Below are 8,170 nucleotides of genomic sequence, written 5' to 3'. Positions count from 1 at the left end.
AGCCCTTCCAACCCCAATAATTCTGTGTTTTTTACTGTCTGGCCTCAGCTGCTCTTCAGGGCCTGAAATGAGATACAAGTATGTGACAGCTCTTGTCAATCCCTATCAATATCCCAGGAATCACCTCATTTTAAGAGCAGCCCGGGCCCCCCACATTCTTCTTTATTTGAGAAAAGGAGCCGAATAATCTCAGCAAGATCATTCTGTCACATTCAAGAAGTTAATCCACACAATAGGTTGACAGTGAGGATCACAGAATTGCAGAATGCTTTGGGTTGGGAGGAATATTAAAGTTAATTCAGTTCCACTCCCTGCCATGGGCAGGGATACCTTCCCCTATCCCAGGTTGTTCCAAGCCTAATCCAACCTGGATTTGGACACTTCCAGGGATCCAGGGGCAGCCACAGCTTCTCTTGGCACCTGTGCCAGGGCCTGCCCACCCTTCCCACAGGGAAGGATTTCACTTTTGTACATATACATATATATTTCCTAATTTTAGAGGTTGTGGGAAGGGTTCCCACTGACTTCTGGGGCTTCAGCCCATCCTGCAGCGTGCTGCAGCTTTGTGGAGCCAGCAACGTAACTGTGAATATCTCCAAACCTACTATAATGAATTTTGTGCTGCAAATGGTGTGTAGGCTGCCTGGAAGGCATTCTCCAGAAGCCTTGAAGGAAAAAAACAACCCAGGGCGTTTGTCAAGTACTAATGTCCTCGTTCACACTGTGAGGCAATTTTTAGCTGTGATTACTTGTTTTGATTTCTTCAAGTTCTGGCAATTTTCTTTATCGAGGTGGAGGAGGCTCTGCTGCTTCATAAAACTGGAAGTTCTTTCACAAGTCAGTTACTAAAGGCATAAACAGAAGTGAAAAATTCTTGAAGTTGGCAAAAGTTTCATTAAGTTATCGTTGGTTTAAGTCTTTCATTTATTTTAAAAGTACGACTGGTTTTGATCTAGAGTCACGATGAAGATTTTTAATTGGTTTGGTTCAACTCCTTCACATATCACAATCACAATTAACCATTATTTTCTCTTCCTTATAAAATCTAAGTGGCTTTTAAAAACTTATCTTAAAAGGCACATGGTTAAACTGAGCCCCTGAAGGTTCAAGAGGTTTCCCTGGAGTCTGCAGCCCTTGTTCTGTAAGGGGATCTTCCTTTTCTCTTCCTCCCCCTGCAATTTTCTCAAATCAGTCTGCATTGCTGCATAGTTGGTATCCAAAATAGAACCACGCATCGAGTTACTTATAAAAATACCAACATGATCCAGCAGTTTTTTCCCTGAGTAGCTACAGAAGAGCTTTTCTGAAACCACTGCCCCAGCGGTGCCAGCTCCACCCTCCCGTTTCCAAACAGCTCTGGAAAATATCAAGAGGGGGAAAAAAGATAACTTGAAGCCTCCAAAATAATTCTTTAATTTTCATCCCAAAAAAAATTAAATTCCAGAAGGCAGTGTTTAAAACCAACTCAGAAATGTGGTCTTCTGTTGGCAAAAACATACGCTGAGTGCAGGCCAGTGTAGTCTCACTTCACACTTACTCATTTTCAGGCTGTTGGGCTCCCTGGAAAACGCTGTTTTTTGGGATGGAGGAAGCAGTGGTGAGCAGCTGGATTGTGAGGCACTTCATAAAGGGTTGTGTCAATGTATCCTGACAGCCTCACCTCAGGACCTGGTGCATTAAACCCTTTCCAAGGGGATGGAATAGTTCAGGGTAATTGTTTTGAACGTTCAGCTTCCTTTGGAGAAATCACTGCTGCTTTTAAATCCCAGAGTCACTGAGTGATCAGAGGGGGGCTCTGGAAAACGTTATCCATTAAGGATCTAGAGCACATTCTCTGTACCCCTTCCTCACCCCAGGGAAAAATGAAGGCAGGAGGGAATGTGTCCAAAGACAGGCTTTTCTCTCCATTGCTATAGTTACTTGGCAGTTAAACCCTTGCAGTGTAATATCAAGTATTTATTATTGTGGGACTCCAAGGTGATGTTTAGAACATGCAGTTTTGAAAAAGCTTTTTTTTTTTTTTTGCATTTTACAGCCCAGCATGTGCTATCCCAGGATTCCTTCCCTCCCTTCTCCCCTCGTGCTCTCCTCTCCTTTCTTTCCAGTAAATAAGTGTATGAATAAATGGAGGAAATGAAGCCAGAAAGCTTCAAAATGAGCCCTGTATTTCTCTGGTGGAAGTCAGCTTCTATTGAAGTAGGTTCAGACCTCATGTCCCCGGTTTTGTTAACAATATCCCTGACTGAGCTGTGTGTGGAATTAAGCACTGCTCACTAGGAGTTAGACACTGCTTAGGTTTTCAGCAGAAAGCCATCAGATAGGGCAGAGGCAGGACTGGGGATCTCAGGTGAATAATAATGATTATTCTTCAAAATTGCTGCTTCCCTGGTGTCTAGTGGAAGATCCATGCAGAGGATCCAATGCTGGCTCCAGTTCTGGGAGCCTCACCACAGGAAGATGGGGCTGGAGAGTGTCCAGGGAAAGGAATGGAGCTGGGGAAGGGGCTGGAGCACCAGGAGAGGCTGAGGGAGCTGGGAAAGGGGCTCAGCCTGGAGAAAAGGAGGCTCAGGGGGGATTTCTGGCTCTGCACAATTCCCTGACAGGAGGGGATCTGGGGGGATCGGGTTTCTCCCAGGGAACAGGGACAGGAGGAGAGGGAACGGCCTCAGGCTGGGCCAGGGGAGGTTCAGGGTGGATATCAGAGGAATTTCCCCATGGAAAGGGAGCTCAGGCCTTGGCAGGGGCTGCCCAGGGAGGTTTGGAGTCCCCATCCCTGGAGGTGTCCCAGGAAGGGCTGGACGTGGCACTCAGTGCTGGGAACAAGGTGGGGATTGGTCACAGCTTGGACTCCATGGTCTGGGAGGGCTTTTCCAAGGATTCTATGATTCCATAACTGCACTTGGGGGTGAGGAGCTCCTCTGGAACTGCACCAGCCAGAATTCAAACCCTTTTCAAGAGAACAGCCTTCCTTCCAACTGTTACCTCTGGCTTGTCCATAGAGCAGGATGACTTTTGGCTCAAAAGTTCCCAGCAAGTTTTGTTGTTTTTTTTTAAATCTTGAACCTTCCCCAGCATGAGAATATCACCTCTTATCCTATTTTTTCAAAGAGTCCTAAAGCATCCCTTGTGTCATTTCCCCACTGGATACTGATATACTCTCACTCTCCTCTTTTCCAAAGAATACACATGCAGCTTCTCCCATAGATTTAAATAACATGAATCACCTCCCACACATATATTTTTAATTTGTTTTTCTGCCAAGATCTGCACAGGAAAGCAGCAGTGTAGGAGTTATCTGCTTATAATGGTTGACACAGCCTCGGTGTGGGCCCCCACTCCCTGTTTCCTGTACTTCCAGAACAATTCTTTCACATTACAGAGAGCTCAAGACCTGGCTGGGAACCTCCAACTCTCCACTCAGGTGTGTTGGGTTTTCCCTCCAAACATAAGCCACATTCACCAACAGACACTGATGTTTTTTTCTCCCTTTAAAAACCTTTTAGCTACCCAAGCAACAACAACAACAAAAAAATCTCTGAGGAGAAAGAAACCCCTCCTCAGCAGGATTTTGCCCTGAAATGGGAAAAGCGCCAGCGACTCCATTAAGCCTCCTGTGCTGTCCTTATTGATTTTATGTGGACGGCAGTGGGATGCTGTGGGGTGAACAATCCTCTGAGGCTGGCCTGACTTGCATGAGGAGGGACAGCTTGTGCTGCAGTCAAACATCCCCCAGGCTTCCCATGGGGGGATCACATCCACGTTAATTAGCACGTTCTGGGCCTGTGCTGATGGATTTCCACGCCACTTTGGTTGGATTCTGCTGCTTCCAGCTGTCAGGTATGGCTGGTTGAAGCAGAACTTGGAAAAATGTGGGACAAGATGTGTCACAGCTCGCTGTGCTAACTCTAAGCTGCTTTTGCCATGGACATGAAGTTTGCCCCAAAAATCTCAGCAGGAAAGCACTTGCATGGAAACACTGACCTGAGTTTTTGCCAGCTCTGAAATTCCAGGCAAAAGCAATGCTCTGACATTCCATGTCTTTATTTTCTGTGTACTATTTCATGATCATTTTTTAGAATAGCAGAGAGAAAAAAACCTCCTTGTGCTGTATTGATGAGGTTTTCTAAGGAATAAGCCCATAAAAAAGTGCTATTTTTCAGCCTTTTAGTATGTTTTTCCATTCGTCCATGTCTCTGGCTAATTCTATACAGATTCTAACTACTGAACCGTGACCATTGTATTAAGAAAGAATCCAGGCAGGCCCTTACAATTCTTTTGGCTGGTATATTAGCAGGCTTCAAATGAAGTGCAACGTGTCAAGGAAAAAGTAAGGGAATGGAAATTTTTGTTTCTTTCTGCTGTATTTAATCAGCTTTCTCCTTGACTTTTTTTTTAATGACAAGCCACAGACATTATTGCTAGTTAATGACCAAGTTTGACTAGAATCCTCAATACTCTTCAGGCTGAAGGCAGCTCCTGTGTCTCAAGATTTCTGAGCTGAAAAGACAAAAGCTGCAAGAAGAGGAATAAACTGTCCTAGGATATGCAGCTAAATGTGCTGGAACACAGGGGATCCCAACATTCCTGCAGTGTATGGATGGACATCTTGGGCTGCTGCTGGGTTTATCCTTTCCTTTAACCAAAGAAGCAGAAAAGTCTGGTTCAACATTCTCAGTTCAGGGAGGGCAATGCCTCAAAGCTCTCACTAAATGGGCAATATGTTGTTTTTCATTAAATGTGGGATTCAGAGTTACTCATCAGTTCCTGCAGGAAATGGGGAAACTCTAAAAACTTTTAAATTCCAAGAGTACACTCAGCAAAGCTGCTTTGGGCTCAGGATGGGGGACTTTTTTTATTGTTTGTGTGCTATTTTGACACTGTGTACAAAGATCTCCATAGTGAGAATTATCTGTGGTTTGAACATAGAATTACAAGACATTGGGTAGTGTTGTAGGTACCTTTTTCCTATATTAGTTTCCAAGAAACACTCGTTTTTCAGCCTCAAACCAAGTGATGCTGCTGTTTTACTGACTCTGACTAATAAAACCCAGCAAGCTAAACTTTACCATTGCTGGAAGACTCTTGCAGCAATAAATTCAATTTATGAGAACTCCTAATAAAAGTTTACATATCTTTCAAGTGCCATGAAAGAAAATGGGCAATATGACCAGAAAAAAAAAAAAAAAAGGGAAAAAAAGCTCAAGATGTTTTTTTTTTGTTATTAAAAAAAAATGACTATTCAGTGAAGCATGAAGGTTTCCTCTCAGACCTTGCTCCTCAGCATGTTCTCACAGTCACCCTTGGCCCTGGATAAATGCTGGAATAAACAAAATAAATAGCATTTCACCACGCATGCAGGAGGATAAAATAAAAACCACATCGTGCTGGACCACAAATGCTTCAGGAAGTTCTGGCTGAACGTGAAAAGTACTTTGTAATGCTAATAAGTGTTTATCCTTTTGCTTCCTCGAATGTAATCAAATGTACAGGGAAAGCACATGGATTTTAGAGCTGCTGATTGCAGGATCAAAAGCCTGGTTATTAATTGCACATGAATCTGATGTTGTTGGGATGTTAAGATGTCAGCTGTTTGCTTCCTTTGTTTCTAGAGTTTTGTTTTAGAGAGGGGCAATGCCTGCCATGAACCCTTTTGGGTGTTTTTTCCTGTAGGTGGGTGATCCATGCTGGCAGGTTTGGGTACCTCCCAACGCTTGGATTGATGGAATATCCCTGAACTTGCTGCATTTGGTGTCAGCCCCTCCACAAATCCCAGCAGAAGGTGGGATGGTGGTGACATTCATGGTGGGATTCACTCCCCACCCCAAACTGCAGCCTGTCTGTGAGAGTCTGGTCCTACATCTTCATAAACAAACAACAACAAAAAAATCCCTGAAACATGGCCTGCTATAAACAAGCAAAGCAAACAGCTGGTCCTCATTTAAAAAAAAAAAAAGATGTGACATCAATTTCCAAACGAATCTGCAGATCTTCTTAATGCAAATATTTTTGGGAAAACAGAAAGCAGCTGTTTATTCTTCTTTATACCTATTAGCAGGAAAAAAAAAATCCAGGATGCTTGTATTTCTTCCTCTAAGAAAAACATCCTCTTGGCCTCCACATCCATTTGCAGCTCAAATTGTTTGAAATTTACTGGGCTGCCTAATTCTGCTATTGCTGTGCTGCTCCAGCAAGCAGCTAGGAGCTGTTTCTGCTCAAAACAAAAAGCTCCTCCAAGTAGAGTTATCACTGAGTGCTTTGCATGAATTTTGTGACAGAAAGAGGGAATTTTAGAACAGTCATTTTCAAATTTATCAGTTCCTGCCTCCCAGCCCTGAGGAGTACACGTGCATTAGATGTGTGGATGGCTGGAAAATGAATGAATAATTTGGCCTGTGTAATGAACAGGTTTGCTTTTCTTAATTAGCTCTGAGGGAATGCAAGGACTGGAGGAGGATCTGGGGACCGCAAAATAGGAGCCATTTGGGATTGCTGCATTTCACAAAGCAGATTGAAGGAGGTTAGGCTGAGGAGTAGTGGCAAAGAACACAATTTGGAGTCTCTTGAGCCTTCTGAGGTCATGTGGCTGCTTTCCCAGATGTGGAAAGATAATTTCCCACCTTTGGGTTTGTTTGGTACTGGCTGTTGATGGAGTTTCATGTGGTTTTGTGTTTCTGTGAAGTAATACAGCTCCTGTTTTTCCCTGAGATCGTTCTAGTGTTTTCTCTCCTCCCTTCCCAGCTTGGTTTTGTTCCTGCTCTGCAAACACCAGTGAGAGCTGTTCTGTCTGCACAGGCTCCATTGTGGTGCAGATTCATGTGGTGCACTCCTGTTTCTGGCTGTTGTAACCTGACCCATGTCCAAGCTGTTCACTTCCCTGGAAATCGGGGTTGTCCTCTGCACACGGACAGCTTGGCTGGTTTGCCTGGTTATGTTAAGGAACAGTCAGAGCTGTTTGGTGTCTGATAGCTGGGAATGTTTGTCCAGCCACAAACACCTGGATAATGTGTGGGTGAAACATCAGGGCTTGGCCTGGGTCATCTTCCCCCAGGGAGGATGTGCCGTGGTGTTACATCCATGGGAAAATCCCTGTGTGACTGTTGTGTCTGTGACATCCATGGGAAATCCCTGTGTGACTGTTGTGTTTGTGACATCCATGGGAAAATCCCTGTGTGACTGTTGTGTTTGTGACATCCACGGGAAATCCATGTGTGACTGTCCTGTGATATCCATGGGAAATCCCTGTGTGACTGTTGTGTCAGTGATATCCACAGGAAATCCCTGTGTGACTGTTGTGTCTGTGATATCCACAGGAAATCCCTGTGTCACCCCGTGCTGGCATTTCCAGCTCCTACAGCAAACCAAGGGAAGGGTTTTTTGGTTCCCCAGAGCCAAGTCTGCAGCACACAGTCCCCGTGGAGATTTTTTTTGGGGTCCTGACAACAAAATTGGGGTGAAACAAGGCCTGACCTGGTCCAAAAAGAGGAAGGTATCGCTGCTTAATGAATCCTTCAAGTTTTCCTGGGATAATTGTCTTTTGTAGCTTTGACATCTCCATATTGAGGGCAAGTCAAGAGTCTGGAATTGAGATGTCTTACGTGAAATCACTTTAATGGGAATTATACCAGCAGAAGGAAAAAAATGCTTTATTTTGGGACAGCCTGAGCAAAACAGAAACATTTTATTAGTACATAGACCCTGATTTTGGAGATCCTGCTTCAGGTCACCTTCAGGGAACTCTGCCTTGGTGTCCCCTGCGGTCCCTTCCAACCTTAACAAATCCGTGATCCTGTCACAGCTGCTGGAGCATCCAACTGTGTCATCACCTGCCCGGCTTCCAGCAGCTACCTCCACGACAACACCCAACACCTCCTCTCAAGAATAATTAATAATGCCCCCTGGCCTTAATTAGCTGGAGGCTGCTTGTTTTTCCACATCACTTTAGACCTAACGGATGCATTACAGGCATGTGTAAGGTTCAGTTTACCTGTGTAAAAGCCAGCTTGAGGGTGACAAGTTTGCTACTCGTTACCTCTTCTGGGTTGCGTTTGCCGTGCTGCCCGCCTGCCTCGTGCTGCCTTTCGTTTAAATTTAAACAAGTGTGTCTAAGGGAGCGATGTTGCCGCGCAGAGGCTCCAGCACCGACTGAGGGCCGGACCCGAGCTGCCGGCGC

General features: G+C 44.7%; 1 long non-coding RNA gene across 1 annotated transcript; it reads right to left on the bottom strand.

Annotated features, from left to right (window-relative positions):
* Window positions 1-958: 958 nt before the first annotated feature.
* Window positions 959-8,149, bottom strand: LOC117245383. Its single transcript, XR_004500046.1, has 2 exons — window positions 7,985-8,149; window positions 959-1,356 (listed from the first exon to the last, which is right to left on the bottom strand). It is a non-coding gene; the product is annotated as an uncharacterized LOC117245383 (long non-coding RNA).
* Window positions 8,150-8,170: the final 21 nt, after the last annotated feature.

This window comes from Parus major, chromosome 21 (assembly GCF_001522545.3).
Source record: "Parus major isolate Abel chromosome 21, Parus_major1.1, whole genome shotgun sequence".
Taxonomy (NCBI): domain Eukaryota; kingdom Metazoa; phylum Chordata; class Aves; order Passeriformes; family Paridae; genus Parus; species Parus major.
This window is presented reverse-complemented; position numbering and strand designations above follow the sequence as displayed.